The following is a 25,995-nucleotide window of genomic DNA, read 5'->3' on the forward strand; positions in this document are numbered from 1 at the left end:
TTTCAGAAATGTTCTCTGTTTTATTTACATTTTCGATATTCTGCCATGTAAATGTCACTACAATTTTATCGTGTGATTCAAGAGGTTAAAATTTAGACCTGAACCAATATTTAGAAATGCTCAAATGATGAATTACTCTTACTTGTGTAAAATGTTTTTTGTGATAGTTAGTTTGTACGGAATGAATACAATAGATGTTCTTTTTGGTCTTCGAATAATTGCATGTTACTGTGAGGAATGCTGTCTTCACAATAATATCCACATTTAAATTGCTGATGCAATGGAAGTTAATAGTAAAGCACTGGATCTTATTGCATTTGTTAAATATTGAGACAGATTGTCATGTGATACAATCAAAACCTTTTCATTTATAACTGAGAACCTTTTTTTTGAATTAAAAAGGATTTCTTAACATAGTTGTATGATAAATTTGGTAAGAAATTACATTTTTTTTTCGCTCTTCGCTCACCTCTGATTTGCCTTAAATTTAATAAAAAAGTTTTGTTTTTTTTTCGCTCGCTTGCTCCTACTTTTTTCTTGGCAAAATCCGTAGAATAAATGATCAATTTGATGTGGCCTTACACATACATTTGACTACATCATGGAAGGACTTTTTTTATTAAATTACAGAGTATACTTCAATACATCTGCATATAATCATGAGGTATGGAATCAAAACATTTATACCTGCTGGAATTAAACAATATATTACTTAGATCCTTCCTAGTGACCAAGATATTTTTTTTAATATCACGGATGATTTTTTTTAATATCACGGATGACCATGTTGCAAACCTTACATTGCTGTAATAAGTATATTCTGACCAGGTTTCATATAGATAAAGTAGAAAATATGGCCTCAACAGTGTTTTAACAATGTTTTCTATGATTTGACTTCATGACCTAGTTTTTGAACTCAGTTTACCCAGATTCAAACTTGACATAGACTTCATAAACACAAACATTTTGACATAGTTTCATGGTGATCAAAGAGAGAATGTAACCTCTATAGTGTTTACAAAGTTTTTCTATGATTTGACCTAGTGGCCTGGTTTTTGACCTATGATTACCCAGTTTCAAACTCTACCTAAAGACCATCAAGAATAACATTCTGATTAAGTTCCATGAACATATGGTCATAAATGTGGCCTCTAGAGTGTAAACATGCTTTTCCTATTATTTGACCTCATGACCTAGTTTTTGACCGCACATGACCCAGATTCGAACTTGGCCTAGAGCTAATCAATATAAACATTCTGACTAAGTTTCATGAACAGTATTGAGCCATTGGCACTTACAGTCAAATGCTGTTTTACTTTTTCCACCCTCTAATGTGACCATTCATCATACATTTCAACCAAACTTTATTTTCTAAGTTATGCCCCTTTTATTGTTAAAATTTTACCAAATGGACTTTGTTGGTTAATATATCTAAGCTATGTTCCATCAGATCCTTAATAAACTTACTCGAGAAACTCCTGATCGAGCTAACTCCTAATATTTGATTGACGTAGTTGCATAGCAGTGGAAAGAAGCTCAACTTTTTGTGAGTTTCCACATGTATAAAAATGAAATGTTCTTGTTTCTAAAAAAAATGCAAAGTAGCTTTGTTGAAGTGTTCTTGTTCCTAAAAATGCAAAGTACCGGTACCTTTGTTGGGGCGCGCACCAACAGAGTAGCTTTTTTGAAGTGTTCTAAATAATGTCTGTTCCTAAAAGTACAAAGTACATTTTTTGGTGAGCCCACCAACAAAGCACTTTAATATTTGATATAGTTGAACATAAGGCACCAAAGTACCTTTGGTTTTGCGCATTTTGGTCATGTAATCCCCAACTTTGTTATACAAAAGTTTGTGGAAGTGAACATCATATCACCCACTTTTGAAACACAGTCGAAAGTTACCCTAAGGGAACATTCTGACCATGTTTGAACTAATTAGACCAATCACCACCATGAAATAGTTTCCGACAAGATTTTTGACAGATTTGACCTAGTGACCTAATTTCTTATTACATATGACCCAGTTTAAAACATGTCCAAGAGTTCATCAAGGAAAACATTCTGATTAAGTTTGATGAATATTTGACCATGTATAATGCCTCCAGGGCTTTTTCTGTCCATTTTGGGAAAAAGACCCTAGATATTTTGGGTAATTTTTCGTCGTGAAAATGAGGAAATTGTGAAATTTTACAGTGAAAAGAAAAAGCTGTCTAGTCTCCTGTGAATTAGAAAATGATTTAATATAAGTTTATTTTCCCTTTAAAAGACCCACAATGGCTGAAATATCAATCCTTGGGGTGTAAATATCTATTGCAATAAATCATGACAGATAATATTTCATATCTCTGAATGTGATAAAAATCAACGATTTCTGAGTTCAATTACCAAAAAAACTTCACATCATATAATTTATTAGGATGTTGAAAATGAACCAGTACAGGTAAAAGAATTTCTTTTCTTTTTTAATTTGGGATTTTTTTCTGAAGATTGGGAAAAATATCTTATATTTTGCTTTGGGAATGGGTCCGCTAGTCGGACCTCTGGGTACTATAGAAAAAGCCCTGGCCTCTAGTATGTTCCAAAGGTTTTTTTAAGATTTGATCTAGTGACCTAATTTTTGATCATATGTGACCCAGTTTTATTTACGACCAAGAGTTCATCAAGGAAAATATTCTTATTAAGTTTCATGAACCTAGTTTTTGACCCCATGTGACCCACTTTTTTAAGTGGTCCATATTTCTTCAAGGGGTACATCATGACCAATTTTGAACATAACTTGACCAATCAATGCCTCTAATATGTTCCAAAGATTTTTCTAAGATTTGACCTAGTTTTTGACCCATGTGACTCACTTTTAAAAGTGGTCGAGATATGATCAAGGGGAACATTCTGACCAAATTTGAACATTTTCTGATCAATACCTACCAAGATATGGTACCGGACGGTTGGACGGATGGAATTACGGACGGACGGAAGGACAGACGGACAGAAGGACAACGCCACAACAATATCCCCCTCCCGAAATCTTCGATTCGGCGGGGAATAATAATTTAAATGTGCATTACCTTGGGGAAATTTAGTTTAGTTTTTATACAATTGGTTACTGGATAATTGGATACTAAGTCTTAGAATCACACTTAACTTTAAGTCAAAATTAAGCTGACATTTAGACAAAGGATAATATTTTAAATTAAGAATATTCATAAACTTACCTCTGAAAATTTTCTTTTTCTACATCATATAAAAGGTCGTCTTTCTATTCCCTGAAATATGTTTAATATATCTTATTTTGAATATATGTCCGATTCATTACTGATTTTAAGAATGAAATGAAAGCTTTTTAAAATCAACTAGATACAAGTACCATGCAATAATCAAAATAGTTGAGTTCTTCATAAATGCTCTTTCTGGCCTATTCCAATATATATCTTAAAACATTTCATTTTTATGAACAAATAATCAGACAGTTAAATTGCATAACATTCATTCAATTCACCCAAAGAAGGAAAAAGCCTCTTGTTTACACACACCCCTCTCCAATTTGTTTCTTCACTTCTTTTAAAAAATTAGGTCACATCCTACCATTGACAAAATTAGGGAAATAGCACTAACATATTATCATCAGTCATAACTTATCATCAGTGATAACGCAGAGTGTTTATATTAAAAAAATTAAAATCATCAACCGTCTTTTTTATAGAAATTTGGAAGATAATCTTATGAAAACAAAAGCGCCAAAGGTTTCAAAATACACCCATCCTAGTTTAAAGACACCAAGTTTGGTGTAAAAATGGCTGTACGAAAATCCAGAATTAAAGAGTGGACACTATTAATACAGGTTCTGCCAATATAAGAGACATATTGTTGGAGTTACTGAGGCAACATGGCTGGTTATAAAAACCTGACCAAGACATCTTTGCCAAATTTGGTGATGATTGGACAAAGGATTCTAAAATTATTGATTTGACATGGACCAATTTTAGGTAATTTCTGTAAGTAAAAGGCGACAACTCTCAACTGACTCACACCAATTACTGGACATGTCTGAGATACTATGCTCATACACATTCTGACCCAATTCGAAGATGATTGTACAAAGGCTTTTAAAGTTATTGATTGGACAAGGCTAATACAAGGAAATTTCTATAATCAAATTGCGTTATAACTCTGGACTGACAAAAGTGATATGGCTGGTTATAAAATTTGTCAAAGATATGACACAGACCTAAAATTAGTGATGATTAGACAAAGGCTTCTATAGTATAATTTCTTAAATTAAAGATCGATAGATCTCGAATGAACCATGCAATATGGCTGGTTTCAGGTAATTTCTATAATTTCTATAATAATTCTAACTGAAGGGTGATAACTCTCAAGTGACCCAAGAAAAATTGCTGGTTATTGAACCTGTCTGAGATATTATGCCAATTCACATTCTGACCAAATTTGGTGATTAGGAAAATTGGAAAGTCCTAAATTCTGTTTTCAACATAAATCACCTGCATTTAAACCCGATAGTAGATTATGCACAACAACATTTGAGCCAAAAATATTATAGCAGATATAAGTGCAAAATTATTTAAACTAGAGTTGAAATGCTCTGGATATTGAATAATTTTAACATCTTGATATGTATCATATTCATCCTTGATGAAGGCCTGACCTAAAATCATAAGCCTGCCATTCCGTAGTTTCTTATACAAGCAATTCCAAACTAGGTATTACAAGTAAACCATGCTTTTGTATATAAATACGTGTTTAATAGTAAGTGATCTGACAGTTATTAATAATGTAACTGACACATGTGTTTTGCCCACATTACAATGATTTACATAAAAATGAGTGATGGCCAACTGTTTTTGGCCACAAAAAATAAACGTTTGTTTTCAATTCCACTGCAAAAAACAGGGTTAGTAGGTCGAAATATTTCTCTTTTTCTAAGTCAAATTATTTTAGTGTCACATTTTAAACTGTCACCATTTTGTCTATAGGTCAATGTTATATAGAGCACTAAATAAAAAAAAATCATATACGCCTCTTCCAAGTGCAATAAAATATTGAAAATGTATTCCCAAAAGAGGAAATATTAACGGTCACAAAACTATTTTTGTCCGACGGTAATAAAAAATTAATGCTTGGTGCAAAAAATAGGTTCAGTGAAAACCGGAAAAAAATAATTTGGTTATCATATGCTGTAAAATACTAGGATGATAGTTGTACTTCAATGAAAGCGGCAATATACCCTCAATACAGAAATGATAAGGCCACACCAAATTTATGTTTCGTTCCTCGGATTAAAAAAAAATAAATTGGAGCGAGCGAGCGAAAAAAATAATAAAATACAATCTTGTTATAAAAAAATACGTACTTGAGTCATTGTTCATCATTCCCATTTCCATCCAAAAAGAATCCCTAATAACCCAATAGTATAGCTACAAGTGTCAAATACACATGTTTGATTGCATAACTAGAGCTATCACTGAAGGTGATTAATACCCCCGAATACCGCCTCTCATTATCATTTATCATTGTATGAAGTTTTATGCTATTCCATCTATAGTAGTTTTCAAGTTACTGTCCGGACAAAAGTTTGACAAAAAAAAAACCACAGAAAAAGGCAATAACTCATGTACACTGAACTCCTTCTCATTGTGCTGTACCATTGTATAAAGTTTTATGTAGTTTTCAAGTTATGCTCCAGACAAAATATAAGTAACAAAGGGCAATAACTCTGTAATTGGCTAAAATAAAATTGTGTTTCCTGTACACTGCACTTCCTCTTAATTATGATCTATCACTGTATAAGGTTTTATTAAATTCCATTCAATAGTTTTCAAGTTATGCTCCGTACAACAAAAAGTAACAAAGGGCAGCAACTCTGTAATTGGCTGAAATAGCATTGCAGTTCCTGTACACTGCACTTCCTCTCATTATGATCTATCACTGTATGAAATTTTATTAAATTCCATCTGGTAGTTTTCAAGTTATGCTCCGTACAAGAAAAAGTAACAAAGGGCAGTAACTCTGTAATAGGCTGAAATAGAATTGCAGTTCCTGTACACTGCACTTCCTCTCATTATGATCTATCACTGTATGAAGTATTATTAAATTCCATCCAATAGTTTTCAAGTTATGCTCCGTACAAGAAAAAGTAACAAAGGGCAGTAACTCTGTAATTAGCTGAAATAGAATGGCGCTTCCTGTACACTGCATTCCCTCTCATTATGATCTATCACTGTATGAAGTTTTATTAAATTCCATCCAATAGTTTTCAAGATATGCTCCGGACAAGAAAAAGTAACAAAGGGCAGTAACTCTGTAATTAGCTTAATTAGAGTTGCAGTTCCTGTACACTGCATACCCTCTCATTATGATCTATCACTGTATGAAGTTTAATTAAATTCAATCCAATAGTTTTCAAGTTTTGCTTCGGGCAAGAAAAAAGTAACAAAGGGTAGTTACTCTGTAAATAGCTGAAATAGAGTTATGGTTCTTGTGCACTGCACTTCCTTTCATTGTGCTTTACCATTGTATTAAGTTTTAATAAATTCCATCTAGTAGTTTGCAAGTTAATGTCTAGAAAAAAAAATGACAGCCAAAAAAACAAAACAAATAAATTGCATTAACTCAGTAATTAGCTGAAGTAGAGTTATGGTTCTTGAACACTCCACTTCCTCTCATTGTGCCTTACTATTGTATGATTCCAGTACTTTTCAAGTTATACTCCGGACAAAAAAGGTAACAAAGGGCAATAACTCAGTAATAGGCAAGAATAGAGTTATGGTTATTGTACACTGCACTTCCCCATCATTATGCTCTACCATTGTATGAAGTTTAATCCAATTCCATCCAGTAGTATTTAAGTTATACTCCAGACAAGGTAATATGCAATGGACTGACCGACGAACCGACGGACCGACCGACCGACCACAGGGTGACTCCAATATACCCCCTTCAAACTTTGTTTGTCAGGGGTATAACTAGCGTAGAAAAATTATAATTGATTATTTCTTCAGCTTTTAATTTTGATGAAAATATAGGAGCGGGCGCACAAAAATTATTCTTTTTACATTTAAAAAAAATAGGAGCGGTAAATCTGTGGAAACATCAATTTGGTGTGGCCTAAATGGCAAAGTCATAAGTTGTTAATGTGATTTTTAATTAGCTAACACTAAGAAGAAAATATTTCATTAATAAGCGACTTTCATCTTTTAATATCTTATTCATTTATACTGTATTGTCAATAGTTCATGTAACTGCTACCCGAGATATTGAAATCATTAACAATAGTGTAGCCTAAGATGTACATGTATTGTTTAAATTCCAATCACAAGAGTTCGAAGAAACTGATTTGTACAATATTAACAAGGATAGTGTAAAATAATTAGTGTGCATGTAAGACTAAAGAGAATATCACGCTAGTAATTGCACACTTAATGTACATGAATACAATGAAGATGAGAATAAAAAGAACATTTTCCTACATGGTAAGACTCCAATGACATACAGGTAAAAATATTTTTTTTTAAATGCATCATTTGGGGAATGAAGCTTTGGAAAACTGTGTCATTTTGTCTTAAATTGGGAATTACAAATTTGCCTTGAAAAAAAGAGAGAAGATTAATTAAAGAATTGGATAATCACGGAGGCAAAGATAATATTTGTTTCATTATGAATACATCAACTCTTCTGTACAAGTTATAATGGTTCGGGTCAAAGTTTTTACATATGATTCAAAACATTAAGTTTCTAATAATGGTGAAAACGTTATAAAACAACCCATTTACATTTGTAATATGAATGTGATAAAGGAATTAGGTTGTTGTTATATATATTTTTCTATGCAGCAGTTTGTTTCTCAACCTCATATAGGCCATATATATGTAGTAAATGTCTTTCTTTTGTAAATTTCTTACAGTTAGAATACTTTAGTAATGAATTTACAAATAACCAATGGGTACATTGTAAGCCCAATTTTTAGACATTTTTTTTTAATAATATTTTTTTTTTAAACCTGACTTCTTCACTTTTCACACTTTGCACATTAGTCTCAAGTTTCACAGACCTTACCCTGTTCACAAAAGGGTGAGAAAAATTGTTTAGTACCATGATTCCCCCACCTGCATTCTGCATAAGATTATACATGTAATACAACTAGGGCTGTGTATTGCCAGACAAAAGGCGATCCAATTCTAATCGCGATCTTTGACTTGCGATCCAGGATTCACTTGGTTATTTAAAGCAATACATACTTTGAAAGTAAATGAATAATAAAAGAATAACAAAAGCTTCATATTTGTTTAGTTTTCATCCTTTTTTTGTCATCCTTTGCATCAAACCTGAAATATATCCAGATTTTAGAAGAATAGGATGCTGGGGCATTTCTATATAGTTGGAGGTTTCAGATAAACAATGCATTATATTTTATTTTGAACAACCACAATATTTGCTTGAATTGAATCAAATCTATTTGTGTTTTTTTTTTTTTTCATTTATTAAATTTTGCATTTGAATCGCGATCCAGCAACTCAGCATTGGCGAGTATTTGTGTGCAATATTTTGCTTTGACTGGCCATTACTCAGGTACTCGTTAAAGCCCTAAAGAAAACTCTCCTACTAAATTGCCCCTGAAATCCGGTGGGTTTTTTTTGTATAGACTCAGGTTCATTAAACTGGTTCATTATCCCTTTGATTTCTCCAAGTCTAAGATAATGAACATATGAAAAGAAGCAGAAGCACCACAAGAGGATACCAATGAATGTTTTTTATTCTCGGTCTATTTTTACATTTAAGGACATGACTTCTCACATATTAACCTCAAGATATATGAGTTGCTCCTCATGTGCTGAATGATATCTTTTTTAAAACTAAGCGCAAAATATTCAGTTGTTTGTGATCACAGTCCTAATACGTATGTTTTATGTAGGCAGGTCAGAATTATCATTTTTAGATTTGATCAAAGAAGTGTAGCAACATTTTTTTCATTTGCACGCTTGAACTGTCCCCATTTTGTAACGGTCATTATTTACTTTACACTATAAAACAGTACAATCTACGTTTAGCCAATAAATTAAGCTACAATTATGGAAGGAAAACCCAAGAAGTAAAGTTGAAAGGTAAGATTTTTTTTGTCAAGTGGTAATAAAACATTAGGGTCAGGTAAAAAAACTAGGACCTGAGCACAACTAATTGCTTTGTTAGGTCTTATGAATATTTACAAGCTGTGTCAAACAACCTCTTTTATTACTTCTAAGTGTATCTCAGATAACTGACAGTTTCAAAAGAATAGAAATACCCTCTTCGAAGATAACAACCTGCTTCAATTGATGATTAAGATTTCTTTTTGAAAAAAAGATATCATATTTGTGAAACTTGGCTGCATGCCCAAATATCGCATATCTGACATTGCATGTAAATAGGCTATCATATCAGCGTTATTTTCTTCCTTTTTGACTAAGATGTGCTAAATGATATACTTTATGGGAACAAAACTGTAAAGGAAGAATGATAATGAAAAAACCAATACAACTACTGTCAACATTATTAATCACATTTCATGCTGGTTACCTTTGTCACAATTAAGTAACAGTACCACTTCTAAAATGTTATGAAGTCCTTTTTCTTTAAATGCAAGTATCCCTATTGTAACAGAAAAACACTCTCATGGATAATAGCAGTGGTGGGAAAAAACATGGGGATTTCCCTTCAGCATTGCCCGGCATTTACATGTAAATGTACCTTGCCCTGCTGTGCCCTTTTGTTTGACAGGGCCCTCTTTGATGATTTTGAACTATATTTGATATTTATTGGACATATTGTCAAGTCAATTATCTGATATAAGTATGAAAATAAGAAATATTCAAAATTTGACACTTAAATAAAGATAACAACTTAGGTATTCATAACCAACTACTAGTATTGAAAGTTGATACAGTACATACACAATATGAATTGAACATTGCATTAGTGCAACATTAAGGCTCATTCAATGCGCATCAAAAGTGCCCTTTCTGACCCTGAGCACCCTGCCCTTTTCAAATCCTAGCTGGAGCACTGAATGATGATCATGGACCTTATGCATCAAAAACACGGAAAATTATGTATACACTGTTTTCATATTAGATATAGAAGGAACATAGATCTCAAGTATTTGCCTATAAAAGAGTAAGATTAATTTTCCCATTACTAGATATGTATGATCCTCAATAGATTAGGTTTATGCACAAATGAAAATAATTTTCAAACAAAACTAGGCAAATCATCAAACTATTTCTATGTAGTATATAAATACATTTAATTTTCCTAACCAGATAAATCAATTTTGATGCGGGAACCTAAGTGGGTTAGATAATCACAGTGTTCGAAATTCGCGGTAGCCCGATAGTCCGAGGGGGAGCAAGACAAATCGGCCCCTTACCAAATCGGCCTACTACCAAATCGGCCTCTAAGACATTTCGGCCCTGCCATTTCGTCCCCTTAATTAAAATGACTAGAGACGTTTCGGCCCCTTAGTGATTTTCAACAGAGACATTTCGGCCCCTTAATATTATTTTATTTTTATCTTGAGTATAAAGAAAAACATTGTAGGTCGTCTTATAAATGGAAATGAGATCTGTAAATAAGTTGTAAATAACATCTTTAAATTTACAAATAGACAAATATGCATGAAAAACATTGAAAAAACTGATATAAAAAATATAATTAAAATCTAAGTAACTTTTAACCCTGATTTTTAATATAAAATGTTAAAAATCTAAGAAAGTTTATTTGTTATAACTGTTAATTATTAATTGATCATTCAAAGAAAATTTGTCTTTGAACCATCCGTTCTTTGCAAGGCAAACTGTAAGTGTTATGGGTGTGAAAAAGACATTCAAAGACGGGTGAATGAATAATTGTCTTTAATTTGTTAATGTTATTTACAGTTGATTAAAGAAGATTTGAGTAATATAAACAACGTAAGTATATATATTAAAACGTTTCTAAAAGTCAGTACCATTTGTTTTAAACGTGTTGCTGTGCTACTGTTAAATTTTCGTGTATTGGACATTAAACACGCGTTGTTGTGCTACTTTTATTTTATTGTGTAATGGAGTTTTGTTAAAAATTGTAATGTCTGATTTTGATTTGTGTATTGAGTGTGATACGGTTGTGAGGCCACTGCAACATGCCATCACCTGCGATGTATGTGACCGTTGCAGCATCGAGTCTGCGATACAGGTAGGTGCAAGTAAAATGTTTTATAGACACAAAAAACGTATAGAAATGTATAACACTTTCCAGGTATGGCTATGTTTACCGACGAGTACTCCCATAACTCATGTAATTTAGATTAAAATGCACGTACGGTCAAATGTATATCAAAGCTGTTGTCATTGACACTGGACTGGCTTTCGTGGTTTTTATTTTGCTATCATTTCTGATTACACGCGTGTCTGACTTGTGATTCCCTAGTATAACATTTTTGCTATGTTTCTTTGTTATGTTTATTGTGTTATGTTTATTTTATCATTAACGGTAGTGTTTAAACATAATTCTGTAGATCCTTAGGACATACGCGATGTACATATTCTTGTTCCTTTTGTGTTGTATGTTAATCACGCAGCATGAACCTTGCGGTATATATAACACCGAAATCATTACCTTTTCATATTATACCTGAATAATGCTTGTTTTATAGATATGAATTGCAAACAAGTGACAACTTGATAGTTCTACAGATATTCTACAACAAATTTGCATTTTAAAAAGAGTAAAACAATATATCCGTAATAAAAGAGTGAAATAATAGTCTGTTTGAGGTGCGAAGAGATAATTGGTATTATGCTGTAAGTGTGAGAATTAGCGGTTGGGAAAGTCGGAACAAACCTTGTAGATGTATTTATAAGCTTGTAAACACAAAGTGTCACAATTCCAACGCCTGATACCTCTGTGGAATGTGCCAATTCGCCATAAGACCGTCTGAATAAAAACACCTTTTAAGCCAGTATGGTTTTGCATACGTATTCAATATAAGATTAATAAAAAAAAAATTCATCCTGACCTCATTTGAATATAAATTACTGAATTTCATAAAATGTATAACTTATACATAATATTAGCAACATACTTATGTATAATATTTAAAGATTATTTAAAAAAAAAAAAAGTTTAAACATTTCTTCTTCAATTCTATTTCGTTTTATAAAAATATCTCGTGAATAAATCTTTACATGTTTTCAAGTGTACAGATATTTTCTTTAAATCTATTTTTATCTATACCTTTGTATGCATGTATATATAGCTTTGTCTATTAAAATAAAAAAATGAAATTACATGTTTTTTACTTATATTTAGAAATAAAAAAAAATAATAAAAATATGTTTTCGGGTGTACAGACATTTTCTTTAAATCTACTTTTATCTATACCTTTGTATGCATGTATATGGCAGATTTCACAAAAATGTGACCATAAAGTTCCCGGTCAAAATTGATGTTTTAAATTTTTTGCAGGTCATTGCTTTCAACTGAAACTATTAAAAGAACTCCTAATTGATCATAAATGAGAAGATTTGCAATGATTAATCCACTTATTGTTTAAAAGAAACGGATTTTTGTATCACCATACCGATTGTGCTAGTGTTACAATATTGAAAGTTAAAACCATTTTTTCAAAACAATTTGGTCCTTAGTAATATTTTGTCTAGGACCAAATGATATATTTAGCCGTTAGAAAGTTTGCACCATCATAAAATTAAGGAGATTTTTATTTTCTCTTGTAAATTTACTGAAACTTATAAAAAAAAATAGAAAAAATAAGGGCCGAAACCTCTCGGTAATCAGGGGCCGAAACGTCTACGGGATGGGGACGATTTGGTAAGGGGCCGAAAAGGTAACCGTTTGAGCTAGGGGCCAATTTGGTAAGGGGCCGTTTTGTCTGGTAGCCATCCGAGGCTACCAAATTTCAGCTGGGGCTACCGATTTTCCACAGAAACTAGCCCGACCGGGCTACCGTTTTTTCCTTATGTGAGTTAAAAAAGACCATGCCAATTAAATGCGTAACACATCGGGTTTTTTTTTTATTTTTCGCCATGCCTTATTATTTAAGAATGCGTCCTTTAAGGCGACTGGACGACTAAGTCGCCTTGACAACGGCGAATTCGGATTGGCCGAAATTTATGATGATCAAAAAGCTAAATGCTCTGCGATTCATGGCTCAAGCCATGTGCTGAATGTTTGTTTATTTAATCAATGAATATAAACACATGTAAAAATTAATAATGCCCGAAGTGACAAGTAATTATCGATCAGTTTTTAACCAGTAACTGTGTCTGTTAGCAGCAGTCAAACTCTATGACGTCAATAACTCCGCCCATTATGTAAATTAACGGATGACATCGGCAGTTTTCGACAACTACGATGGCTATGAAAATCAACAATGCCAAAATAGAAATATCAACATTGATATTTTATTTATTTCGTTTAAATATATTTTATTTATTAGCTAAAATAAAAAGAAAGATATTTAAGTTTGTAATGCGAACAGAAAATAATCATTCTACAAGTCTTAAATGCGCAGGAAACAGGTGCCCGTTTACTTCCTGACAAATTTAATCAAAGTGACAGGAGAACTGTCGGATATAGTTAAATCGTTGTCAGTGTACAGTACAGTAAGGTTCTATTTTATACCTTTGAATTGCTTTGCCATTTATTTTAAAGAACAATTATAGTAATATTGGCAATATAAACATCGATATATTTTTGTTGTTTCTTCCGAAACTTGAAAGTGAAACTGAAAGTTGAAAAGAGAAAAATGTCATTGCAAAATCGCTGGGGCATATCGGATTTGACAAGGATGCATTGGATAACAGAACTTAAAGTACATGCAGGATTCTTTCCATTAAATAAATGATATATGTCCAGAAAACATGTTTCTCTTTTTATTACCTTTTTGAAAACTTTATTATGCATCAGTCAATTGTAACCACGGCCCCTCCAGGTCCGGGGAATAGTGGGGACTTTGACTTTCGGTCCAGCCAAGCCCAGGTAAACCCCCCGAACTGATAAGTAAAATCCCCGCCAAATGCCCCCGCACCCCAGAGACCCTAAGTAAGGCACATTCCCCGCTATATTTGGCGCGAATACAAAACCGTGACCGCAATCACCCGGCGGGGCCACCGGGAAGTTAAAAACACGGCCCATTCCCCGGCTATCCCCGATATAACCCCGGACCTTGGGGGGGACGTGGTTACAATTGACTGGTGCATTAGTTATGCTACGTTTACACTATGTACAGCCCCGTTTGCCCGAAACGTATTGCGCCGTGGGATTTTGGCCATTTTTGTCTCCATAAACAAGTTTTGTTAGGTTGTGCTAAGTTTCCTCACGTTTTATCGTGGTAACCGTGACAAGCCGTAGGGGCGAAAAAGTGGTTCGTCCAAGGCGCACTTAGGTCCGGGCGTGGTCTACCAGGGATGCATGTACGTTGCGTCCTGGTCTGATACGTTCTGATAGGATCCCTCACGTTGTTCACATCTTGATCAAGGTCTGATGCGTTTTCCACGTTTTGTCAAGGCCTCCTAGGCATCGAATGCGAACACCGCAGAGCTTTGGATTACGTTTGTGTCCACGGTATAAAGAAAATCCCACAGGCAACAGCAATTACTGTATCAGAATACTTCGACAAGTAAACATGAATTCCCAAGATGAAGACAATTTTGTGTTTTCACCGCAAATGAAACGTAACGAAACGGCTATCGTCCACCTCAGCTTACTGTGAAAACCGTGACAAAACGAAGCACGACGTAACAAAACTAGAAAGGAACTTCAGATGCCGGGAATTACATATGATCCCCGCCCACCTACGGACGATTTATAAGTTGTGAAACGGCCTATTATGTACTGTCACGTGTCATTGCGTTTACCCCGTTTTACTACGACCTACTACGTTTCTCATCCACACCGTGGCTGCCGTGGCAATTTTTTGGACAGTTTAAAATTCTGGCCCAGCACGCATGGCAATAATGGTCTGTCACGTTTGCATATCCCGTTCCCCCGCGCTGTCTCATGTTTATCCCGTTTTCTCCACGGTTGTCTGAAACGGGGCTGCCGTGGCCACCGGGAACATAGTGTAAACGTAGCATTACTGACGTTTTGATGACTACACTATTTTATGTATAACTATAATTTATTATTGACGCATTGTTCAGATTGGGGAACATTTATTGAAACTGTATGAGCGTGCTTGATTAGATGATCAGAATCGTTGTGGAATCATATTCAAACTTCCAAAAATTATTCCGACCGAGTGATACTTTATAGTGTTTAAGTTTGGGCTAGTGAAATTGGTTTCGGGCTAGTAAAATTTCCTATCTGGTAGCCCGAATGGGCTAGTAGATTCAAATCCAATTTCGTACACTGTAATCAGATCCTTAAATTTAATTGAATTTAAAACACTACTTCTTACAGCTATTTTTTAAATGAACACTCCTTTTCGAGTTTTTATGACACTACGAATGGTGCATAAAATAAAAAAAACATGTATATTCCACAAACATATTCAGTGGTTGAAATCACAAGCCAGGAAATGGTAATGCCTCCTTTAAAACTTCAAAACTTAAATTTAACATATTTTCAACAAAGTAAGCATATTCACACCCGTACTGCGATACAGTAATGATTTGGGTCTGTTCCTTACCGCAGACATTATCTGTTTAATCTTATTTTCAAAATACCCCTGAATACAAGCATAATCACACACCCTGTTCATTTCTATCATTTGCCCTGTTTCCCATCAATGCTATATGTGGTCACAGTGGAGTTGCGAAGTGTTAATTAACGGTAATTAAGGTAGCTGTTTTCAATTTTCTGAAGGCTATTTCTTTGTTCTAACTTATACAAACTCTACCAGTAATCTAAAATCACTTGGTTCAAACTCAAAATGTAGATTGATCATTGGAAATTATGGTTTGCAACTGTGAAAGTTTTCTGAAGCTATTGTAGCATATATTATATGTTATTTATTATTGGAGGTTAAAATAGCTAGTGTGGTTTATGGATATTGTCCAACTGAAAATGAGGCTAGAAGACCTTGAACCACCTCTGTGAATTTTGAACATGTGTTTGACACCAGTCACTTTCAGTCATAATTTTCCAAAAATCTTTAAATTATATATAAGTAACATACCTCACAAATCACATTTAAACAAGTTCTTTGCACAATGATTACATTTTAATTGAATACTAAATTCAAATTTGTTTTTTAAGTTTTGACACTTACAAAAACATACAATAACCGTAGCTGTGCCCTACCAACAAAGACAGAAGAAAAACGAACGGAGCTACTTGAGCAAATTCGGCATGAAAGATCTTTTGCAGGTACAATGTTTATTTTAGTATCAATTTTCCCAAAATGCTTGGACACTCAATATTCCAACGACCTAATTATCATGAGGGGAATGAGTTTGTTCACCCTCAAGTTAAGGGGCCATTTACAAGCATGGTACAATTTACAAAAAATATATGTATATGCAGGACATGTTTAAATTAATCTTCATGTTGCAGTTAGATGCTTCGGGGAGATATGCCACATGCAAGTTATGCAAGTCTTATGCAGTAGCAGCTGATGAAAACGTAGATATGAGTACCAAAAGCATTGGTTACCGCAGAATATATCCCCAAATTTTACCGCATTCCCAATCTCTCCCTCAAAAATGCCATTTTTGCAAAACACGCATGATTGGTAGTGTACATGTAGCTCAAGTTTCTAATTAAATTACTCTTACAGTGTATAAATTGTGAATTATTAATTAATTCTTACTGGTAATGTATAAGTTAATTCTAACTGGTAATGTATAAGTTAAATAAACCAACACAATGTAGAAATTAAAAAATAGTTATTAAATACGTCGAAACAATATTGCATACTTCTTTTCAAATATGGGTGATCACAGCGGTACAATAAGTATTGGTGTAAAATTAAGTCTCATTTATCGAAATATCTAAATTTTATGACTGTTGGGTTAGACTAAATTTCTAGGCGCACATGGACAGGGCTTTAATGAATTTGATTTCAACCTTTTTTTTGCAGGAGCCAGAATTCGGCTACTTCCCAATTAAAAAAAGAACAGCCTTCCCAATGTTTAGACATTTGTTCCCTAAAAACTATCTGAAAAAAAATGGAATATTTTATATATAATAGTTTCTCATCATATGCCAACATTAAATTATTCAAATACATGAGCTTAAAGTGGACATATTAAATTTTCCTTCTTTGATTCATTTTCTAGAAAAAAAAATCTTAAATGAAAGGGTTATTTTTGCTTTAAAAGCCTTGGTGGATTTTCTAACTGGGTTAAATCCACAATCCTTGATTGTAGAGGCACAAAAGCTTTGTTTACAAGCAGTATTCCAGGAGCCAATGACAGTGCCCAATTAAAGACTGATTGATTGTACATGAAGAAAAAATCTGCATTTAATATGAATTACTTTTTAAAACGTTTTTTTCAGCAAAATATATATATATAATTTTTGTGTAGTACAACAAGTTGGAGGGTATGTAGGCGATAATCTCCCATCAAAAATACAAGACTGGTAGTTGAGATGCCATGGCTCTAGATCTAAAGCCAATATAATTATATATATAAATATAATGATTGGTACTTGAAGATTGGACAGAGGCGATAGATAAAGATTTGCAGGTTGACACAGTTTATTTGGATTTCAGTAAAGCGTTCGATAGTGTAACGCATCGTAGACTTCTGAAGAAAGTGGAATCATATGTAATATCAGGGAAAATACTAGTTTGGCTTCAAAGTTTCCTGAGTGATCGCTTGCAACGTGTTGTATTGAATGGCCATAAATCAAACTGGAATTCAGTTATATCCAGAATACCTCAAGGATCTGTCCTGGGACCAATTTTTTTATTATCTTTGTAAACAATCTACCTGATGTAGTAAGAAGTATATGTAAGATGTTTGCTGCTGACTGCAAAGTTTATACTCCTCTTTCTTCAAGAGTGGATCAACAACATCTTCAAGAAGATATAGATAACCTGTGTCAATGGAGCAAGGACTGGCTTTTAAAATTTAATGTGCAGAAGTGTAAAGTAGTTTCTTTTGGTCGCAAAAGAGTTGACACTGACTACCATATGACTGACAGAGATGGAAATATACAACAGCTTAAAAGGGAAGACTCTGAGAAAGATTTAGGAGTACTTTTTACTGAAAGTTTGAGTTTTGAAAAGCACATCAGTAATACTTTGAACAAAGCCAACATGATTATTGGATTAATAAGAAGAAAGTTTACTCATATTGACAATACTCTATTCCTGACCTTATACAAATCACTGATCAGATCGCATCTGGATTATGGAAACCTGATATATTTCCCAATAACCAAGAAGTGTAAACAGATGATTGAAAACGCTCAGAGAAGAGCAACTAGATTAATTCCGGACTTGAGGGGATTGACTTACAACGATCGCCTACGAGAATTAAACCTCCCATCTTTAGACTTTAGAAGGAAAAGATTCGACATGATTCAAGTGTTTAGAATAGTAAACAATATTGATGACATTAGTATGACAACATTTTAATTTTCACCTTTGCTGACAATAGTGGTACCAGAGGACACAATTTGAAATTATTTAAACCTAAAGCAAGGAAATCATTACGTCAATTTTTTTTCGGCAATCGTACAGTTTCAACTTGGAATAATTTGCCACATGAATGAGTGAACACCACATCTGTGAATGCCCTTCAAGGCAGGTCTTGATAAACTCTGGAAAAACAAACGGTTTGATACTTCTGAAGTATATTAAGTCATACCGGAGGCGGAGAACTTATAGACGAAGCAGTTTAAAGGGATTTACTAGCCTTTTAGGGCTAAAGAAGTTCCCTAGACGACAAAAGGTAGACAAAAGGTATAACAGCCCAGTTAAGAGGATCCATATACAGTCATCGAAATAAGTGTTTTGGATGAACAAGCCCGAATTCATATACTACTGTTTGGCATTAACCTTTTTAACACCCAAACACTGAAGGAAGCATTTTAATAGTGCAGGGCTTGCTGACTTGATACAGAAAATATTTTGAAAATAGTTATACAACAGATTGTTATTGAAACACTTACATTATTTCATCAAAACTTCTCATTACTTGAAATTTTTCGTTGCACTTCCTGGTTTAATGCCACCTAATTTCGCGGGTAAAAGGGAAGTAACTTTCAGGTGTTAGTCAAAACGACGTTTTAGAAACGGTCCTATGTCAGAAGTTCACCACAAAAAATGCGTGTCTAACAACGATTGTGAGACTACATTTTATTATTACAAAGCGTACTGTTCAACTCATTTTCTCTGAAATAATTAGGCAATCTTTATTCAATCAATGATCTAATACAAAAAGCTAAAATCAGAAGCCCAATTTAACGGTATTTGTAGAAATATGAAAGTATAAATGGATGTGAGGATACCTCGTTTACACAACAAGAATAAGTAGACTACTTCCTTTCCATGCCTGGCATATCAGTTGAGGCCAGCAAAAGTGTAACATCCATAAATCATGATACAAACAAGTAGCACATCGGCGTCTGACAATGCAATGCGTCCATTCCACTGCCGTATGATATGCAGAGCATGCATCGGCCAAATGAGACATCCCATATTTGTATCAAACTGCATATGTGACAATATAACCATTAAAGGGTAGCCATCCAATGGCTATCAAAATAAAAAATATCTTGTTGAACTTTTATAAGTAATACATAGCAAAATGCATGGAAAGGCCCATTCACATTAAAAATTAAACTCAGTTTAGAGCCACAAAACCAGGGCCAAAACGGCGATGAACTAGAGACAAAAACGTATGAACACCACACATGTAGTTTTTGAGATCAGCCAACATCAATTTAACAGCCCGCTAAAGGAAATCTTTCGTTCCAAGAACGATTGTAAAACAACAGACTTCATCCATCGCAAAGGCCTCCGTGGCTCCGACTTAGTATCACTTAAAAAGGGTCTCATCGATGTCTCTCGTTCAAAAAGACAATCTTATTCAAATCAATACATACACATATATAACAAACATCAATTTTGACTGATTAACCTTAATATACTTACTAAATAATGCATTTATGGAAAATATTAATTACTGATAACAAGATTGTAACCGTGTATTCAGAAAGCGCAAAATTATTAAATGATTGGTAAAGGCTAAAAGATTCACTCTGGTCTACTATGGTCTCATAAGTTATAACACCGTGTTTTATGCTCATTTCTTTCAAATTAATCTCGGTATCTTTCATAAGAACCATTGTTTTCCACATTTATTCATTTTTTTGGAATATTAAACAATATTAAAAATTGTGTTAAATCTTAATTGGGAGTAAGAGTGCATCTTTAAGTAAACTATTAATGATCCTCTTCGCTCTACCGGATATAACTATCTGCATAATCGAAGAAGCTTGAAAAGAATAGGGAACAAGAGCTAGGAAAGTTTTCTTCCTGTTTATTTGTTATGTTTTTTCTGTATTACGTGTCTATATTATTGTCTTCCTTGTTCTATCGCTAACGCGTCGAGTATTAGGCCGATCCAATTGTTATAAGTGTATTGTATACGTATATATGCATATTTGCAATTAAGTTTATAGTGGTTATCTTGTTCAGCTCGAGAACATTAAGTCAGATATAGAATCCCTATTGCTTTTGCCCTCCTGGTTTAATATATTTTATTCAACATGTATGTATATTAACCATGAAAATTCTCAAAAAATGCAGTAATAAATTTACTTATGATTTACATGTATTGAATCGGATTGAAACGAAAGCATAGCTCATAAAGTCTCCCACCTGTCTTTTATCATGACGGTATATGCATTCATATATATATTTATGAATGCATATTTTTAATTAAACCTGCACTCATTTGCTGACCTGTGACAGGCTAATGTATGAGAGGGATTATGCATATCTTAGCCTAGATGGATAAGCACTGTTTCTAAGACTGTATTCGGACATTTTAAAGTATTATCTGTGTTCGGTCATTGAGTACTTGAAGATAATTGCTGGCTGAGATGAGGCTTAGTACGGTTTTTTATGGGGGTTTTTATTGGTTTGTATTTTTTTCTATATATTTTTATTTATTTTCATATAAGTTTGCATTGTATGATATGTATGAATATTGTAACCACACTATCGTACAGCATGGAACTCTCACGGGTCCTTTCTGTATGGATATAGGTCCGTTGACGAACAAAAGTGTCCTTAAGAATATCCCGTTCTTAACATTCCTTAAAATAAACTACAGCTATCACAGGAATGACGAATACCCCCAAACGCCGTTTACACACATTGTATTTATCATTGATTCAGGCAGATATCAAAATATAACTTATACTACATGATTATTTATAGTGAAGTTATTATATTCGCCACAAGGGCACTACAACGATGTCAAAACAAATATTAAACTATAAAAGTACTTCACTTCCGAAACCTATTCAACTATATATATAATATTTAGTTTCAACAGTTTATTCGAGTGTTAGACGAAAATGTTGCTCCTAATTAAACTATGCAATTGAAATACCTTATCATCCTGAAGTGTACTACATTTTATGGCGGTCGTGTGAACCAATCCTCAGAATAATACCTCTTAAATGTTAATGACTTCACAAGCCCAAATATAGCTATAAAATTGAATAAAATACATGGGCAAATAACTCTTCAACGACCGCCAATAAACCGACAAAAATATGTAATACACTAGCACACTTAGTGGTGATGATGTGTTTCAAGTATGAGATCAACCTCTCCTAATATGTGGACGAATATTGATCCAGAGCAAAGAGCAAAAAGAGATAAAAATGGCACATTAACTTTTGAAATAAAATCATCGGTTTTTGATCTTTTTACATGAAATTTACCGCACTTTGCAGAAAGCATAGGTAACATATTACGCGCTTCACATAACATCAAGTTTATAAGAATACTGTCACTTTAGATATGCATTCCAGTTCAATTTCATGTGGGACAGATTGCTAACTCGATAATGTCCTTTCGTGCAAGACAAAACAAGGCTTATCTCAAAAGTCGCCATATATATGACAAAGTTTTTGATAACTGGACGTGGTGTTGAAAATCAGAACAAAATTGGGAACATTCTACCTTTATAATGTCGCGGGAAGTACGAAATAATATAACACCAACTCCACACTAACAATATCATTATGTGGACGTCCATAATTGTTGGCGCTACTTTGGTAGCTCAAGGTAAGTTGGCGTTTTTAATTTTATTATGACGGAATTGCTTGAAAAGGACACATGTTTGCCTCTAATGTTGTTATTTTATACTTAATTTATTTTAAAACAATTGTGAAAAAATCTTTACTATTTAATGCTTATTTTACCAATAATGTGTAAACACATTCTACATAAAAGAAATAACTCTCTTTATTCCAAACGAAATCGAACGAAAAATAACCTGTTAAGCAATCTTTGAAGACAATATTATATATTCGGAAAAAATGTTTACTTTTTATATCTCTGTACTCAAAACCCTTTCAAATGGTACCTAAATCATATGGGTCACAAAATCCACTAAATGCACGTATTTGTGGGTTGGATTCCTTATTAACAGTTTGAGTATAACATCGTTGATATTAATTTGTAGTTTTCTGCGCATGTTCCCATGGTTGGATTGCCCATCAATCAAGTTGTTATAAATTTGCAACGGACATATAAAACTGGTCAGCCGCCAGGGTAAGTTACAATATCATTTGCAGTGGACATAAACAACTGGTAAGCCGCTGGAGTTTTAACCATTTACAATGAACATAGGAAACAGGGCATCCGCTAGGTCAGGTCAAGCCATCATTTGCAATGAACATAGCAATCTGACCAGCCGTTTACAACTGGTCAGCCGCTCGGGTAAGTCAAACATTAATTTGCAATGGACATAAAAGACTGGGCAGCTGATGAAGTAAGTCAAACCATAATTTGCTATGTACATAGATAACTGGGCAGCCGCTAGGGGTAGTCAAATAATCACTTATAATGGACATAATTGGCTTTTAACATGTAAAGCTGGGCTGCCTCTATGTTAATTCATCCAATCATTTGCAATGAACATAGGAATCTGGTCAGCTGCTAGGTCATGTCAAACAATCATTTGCAATTAACATAGAAAACTGGTCAGCCGCCACTGGGAAAACAAACCAGCGCTTACAACAGTTTACTGGTCAGCCGCTCGAGTAAGCCAAACTTTAATTTGCAATGGACATAAAAGGCTGGGCAGCTGATGAAGTAAGTCAAACCATAATTTGCTATATACATAGATAACTGGGCTGCCGCTAGCGTAAGTCAAACATTCGTTTGTAATGTACATAATTTGCAATGAACATAGATGACTGGGCAGCCGCTAGAGTAAGTCAAACCATCATTTGCAATGAACATAATTTGCTATGGACATAGATAACTGGGCAACCGCTAGAGTAAGTCAAACACTCATTTGCAATGTACATAATTTGCTATGGACATAGACTACTGGGCAACCGCTAGAGTAAGTCAAACAATTATATGCAATAGACATAGAAAACTGCTAGCAAAGTCATCACGCCACCACGCATCACGCGAAGATATTTATTCCAAATGTGAGCATATTCTTTTATTTGCAGTACATTTTTTTGTAAAAACTTTAATAAATGGAACTTTACTAACTTAACTTGTTATATGAAAAACGTTTATAAAATATTTTTTTTAAAAATACACATTAATATACAAGAAGCTGATTCCAGCTATTTTCGTACGTGGCTACTCATCAAAGGAAATCACTGCGTAGCAGGTTATCATATCATATTGGTAATGGTAACAATAGCTGTTGTCCAACTCCTTTTATTTCTTGCTACGATAAATATTACCTGTTATTAATATCTATATTGTCACACAGCAATTATGCAAGTGACACTCGAGCGACCTGATGGCCATAGAGACAGAGAGTGAACAGCGCTGGTTCCATACGCAAGCCTTAACATTCAACCGTAAGTAACATGTACAACACAGTTATATATTTTCTTGTCCTTTCGGATCATTGTCTCATGAATGATTCTTGAACAGATAACCGCTTACGTCGTGTTAAATGAAGGTGTGACAATGGCCGTTTTAGTATTTTAACAGATTCAATCTACTAAGATAGCTGTTTCATACTTTGGGTTTTATTTTGTGCTTTCGATATATGTTTAAAATAATGGTTAATTCAAATTACATTCGAAATGAATTCAGTGTACTCAAGCAGCTCAATGTATTAAACGGAGTTTTCTTTGGTTATAGCTATACTTAATCATAATAACTGATGGGTCAATAGTTATCCAATAATTTTACTGTTGACCAATCAAATTTCTTTTATATGCAAACTAGCCCAAAAGCCTATTGATAACCAGTTATATACAACAGGCTGTAGACAATTATGCGGATTTTGGATGCCTGGGGAACCCGTATTATTTTGGTATTATTTGTATGTGTAGATAAAGAAAACTTTTACGGGAAATACTACAACCAATAATTGTCTTGCCATCCATAGATTGAAAAAATATGTCATTGACGAGCAAGTATAGCCACTGTAATACTTGTGTGTATCATGTAATTCCTGTCTTTTATTACACATATTAACATTAATCTGCAAGCAATATCTTTCATATGATTCCAAAATTTTGTAGGGTCACTAGGCATCGACATCTATCATTAAGGTTAATGAATTGATCAGACAACTCGCTCTTTTGTGGGTAATCCAATTATTTAGAATTGAATCAAGTTGGTTAAATTCAAAATGAAAGATTTAAAGACAAAAATTGATAACGGTACATCACGGAATAACTGTCAGCTATTTTGTCATAGTTTTCATGCGTAATTTGCCATTTCTTTATGTAGGCATTACTACAACAATACGTAAAAACATTTTTATGAAAGTTCGGGTGGGGCAACGTTTCCGATGGAAGCGATAATAAAAACGATGGTAGGGTAACAACGGCGACTATGCGAGACCACATTGCCGAAGAAAGCGGGAGCAACGGTCAGGGGATTGGGTAATTTTGAGTATGGGAAGGCTAACAATTACGAAGGAAATGGTACTTATGGCGATCGCAGGGGAAACAACGACGCTCTGAAGAGTAACAGCTACGAGGACGGGATAATAATTAACACAGCGGATAGGCTACAGTTATCATACAATTACTATTGGTTTCAAAGATATAAACTTCAGTAAAAGTATAAACAAAGAAATTAAATATCATCATTTTATTACAAACTATTAATGTTATTTGATCATCATCATCATATATTATTATTATTATTATTATTATTATTATTATTATTCTTATTATTATTATTATTATTATTATTATTATTATTATTATTATTATTATTAACCATTATTATTATTATTATTATTATTATTATTATTATTATTATATTCCGTTTTACTTATATATATATATATAATTACCTATTTTATATTTATTTTATGCATTAAAAAATTATTTAAATTATAAATATAAACCACCAAGTCAATAAAAAATGCAAATGCCACAATAAAAAACTTCTATTTTAACAAATTCGAACAAAGTTTAACTAAAAAAGAACTTACTGAAATTTAAGTCGAATAAACAGCCAGTCTATCCTAATCGAATTCAGATAGCTATATGCCCGGTGACAAAATAAAGACAAACCAGGAAGTTAACATAATTTGAAGATTTAAAACGATTAAGACTGTTCACATGCCTCTTAGATACACTTGTAGGTCAACGAGTTTACAGCAATGAGGTTCAAATTGTTGTTAAATATAATTCAATATATGAATTGTGTGCACTACATGGACACTACCATCAGCCAACAATTACCAAAAACATCCTGTTTAAAGGAAGGCTTGTCAAGGCCAAACAAGAGATTCATGCAACACTACGAAACAACAAGTTTATGTAGGCAGGTCAGAATCATCATTTTTAGATTTGATCGAAGAAGTGAAGCAA

The 25,995-nt window shown here is 33.5% G+C and overlaps 1 protein-coding gene across 3 annotated transcripts in view; it reads right to left on the reverse strand.

Annotated features, from left to right (window-relative positions):
• The window catches only part of LOC128217879 (plexin-A1-like), a 111,838-nt gene extending 86,128 nt beyond the window's left edge, over positions 1-25,710 (reverse strand). Inside the window, exons 1-2 of one of the 3 annotated variants that reach the window (XM_052925314.1) lie at positions 25,614-25,710; positions 3,213-3,263 (exon numbers count right to left, since the gene is read on the reverse strand). The gene's annotated coding sequence lies outside the window, so the exon portion shown is untranslated. Of the gene's footprint in view, positions 1-3,212; positions 3,264-19,110; positions 19,149-25,613 lie in introns of those variants that run through there. The other 2 variants (XM_052925316.1, XM_052925315.1) reach the window with 2 other exon arrangements.
• Between the last annotated feature and the right edge of the window lie 285 nt (positions 25,711-25,995).

Source organism: Mya arenaria, chromosome 14 (assembly GCF_026914265.1).
Source record: "Mya arenaria isolate MELC-2E11 chromosome 14, ASM2691426v1".
Classification (NCBI taxonomy): Eukaryota; Metazoa; Mollusca; class Bivalvia; order Myida; family Myidae; genus Mya; species Mya arenaria.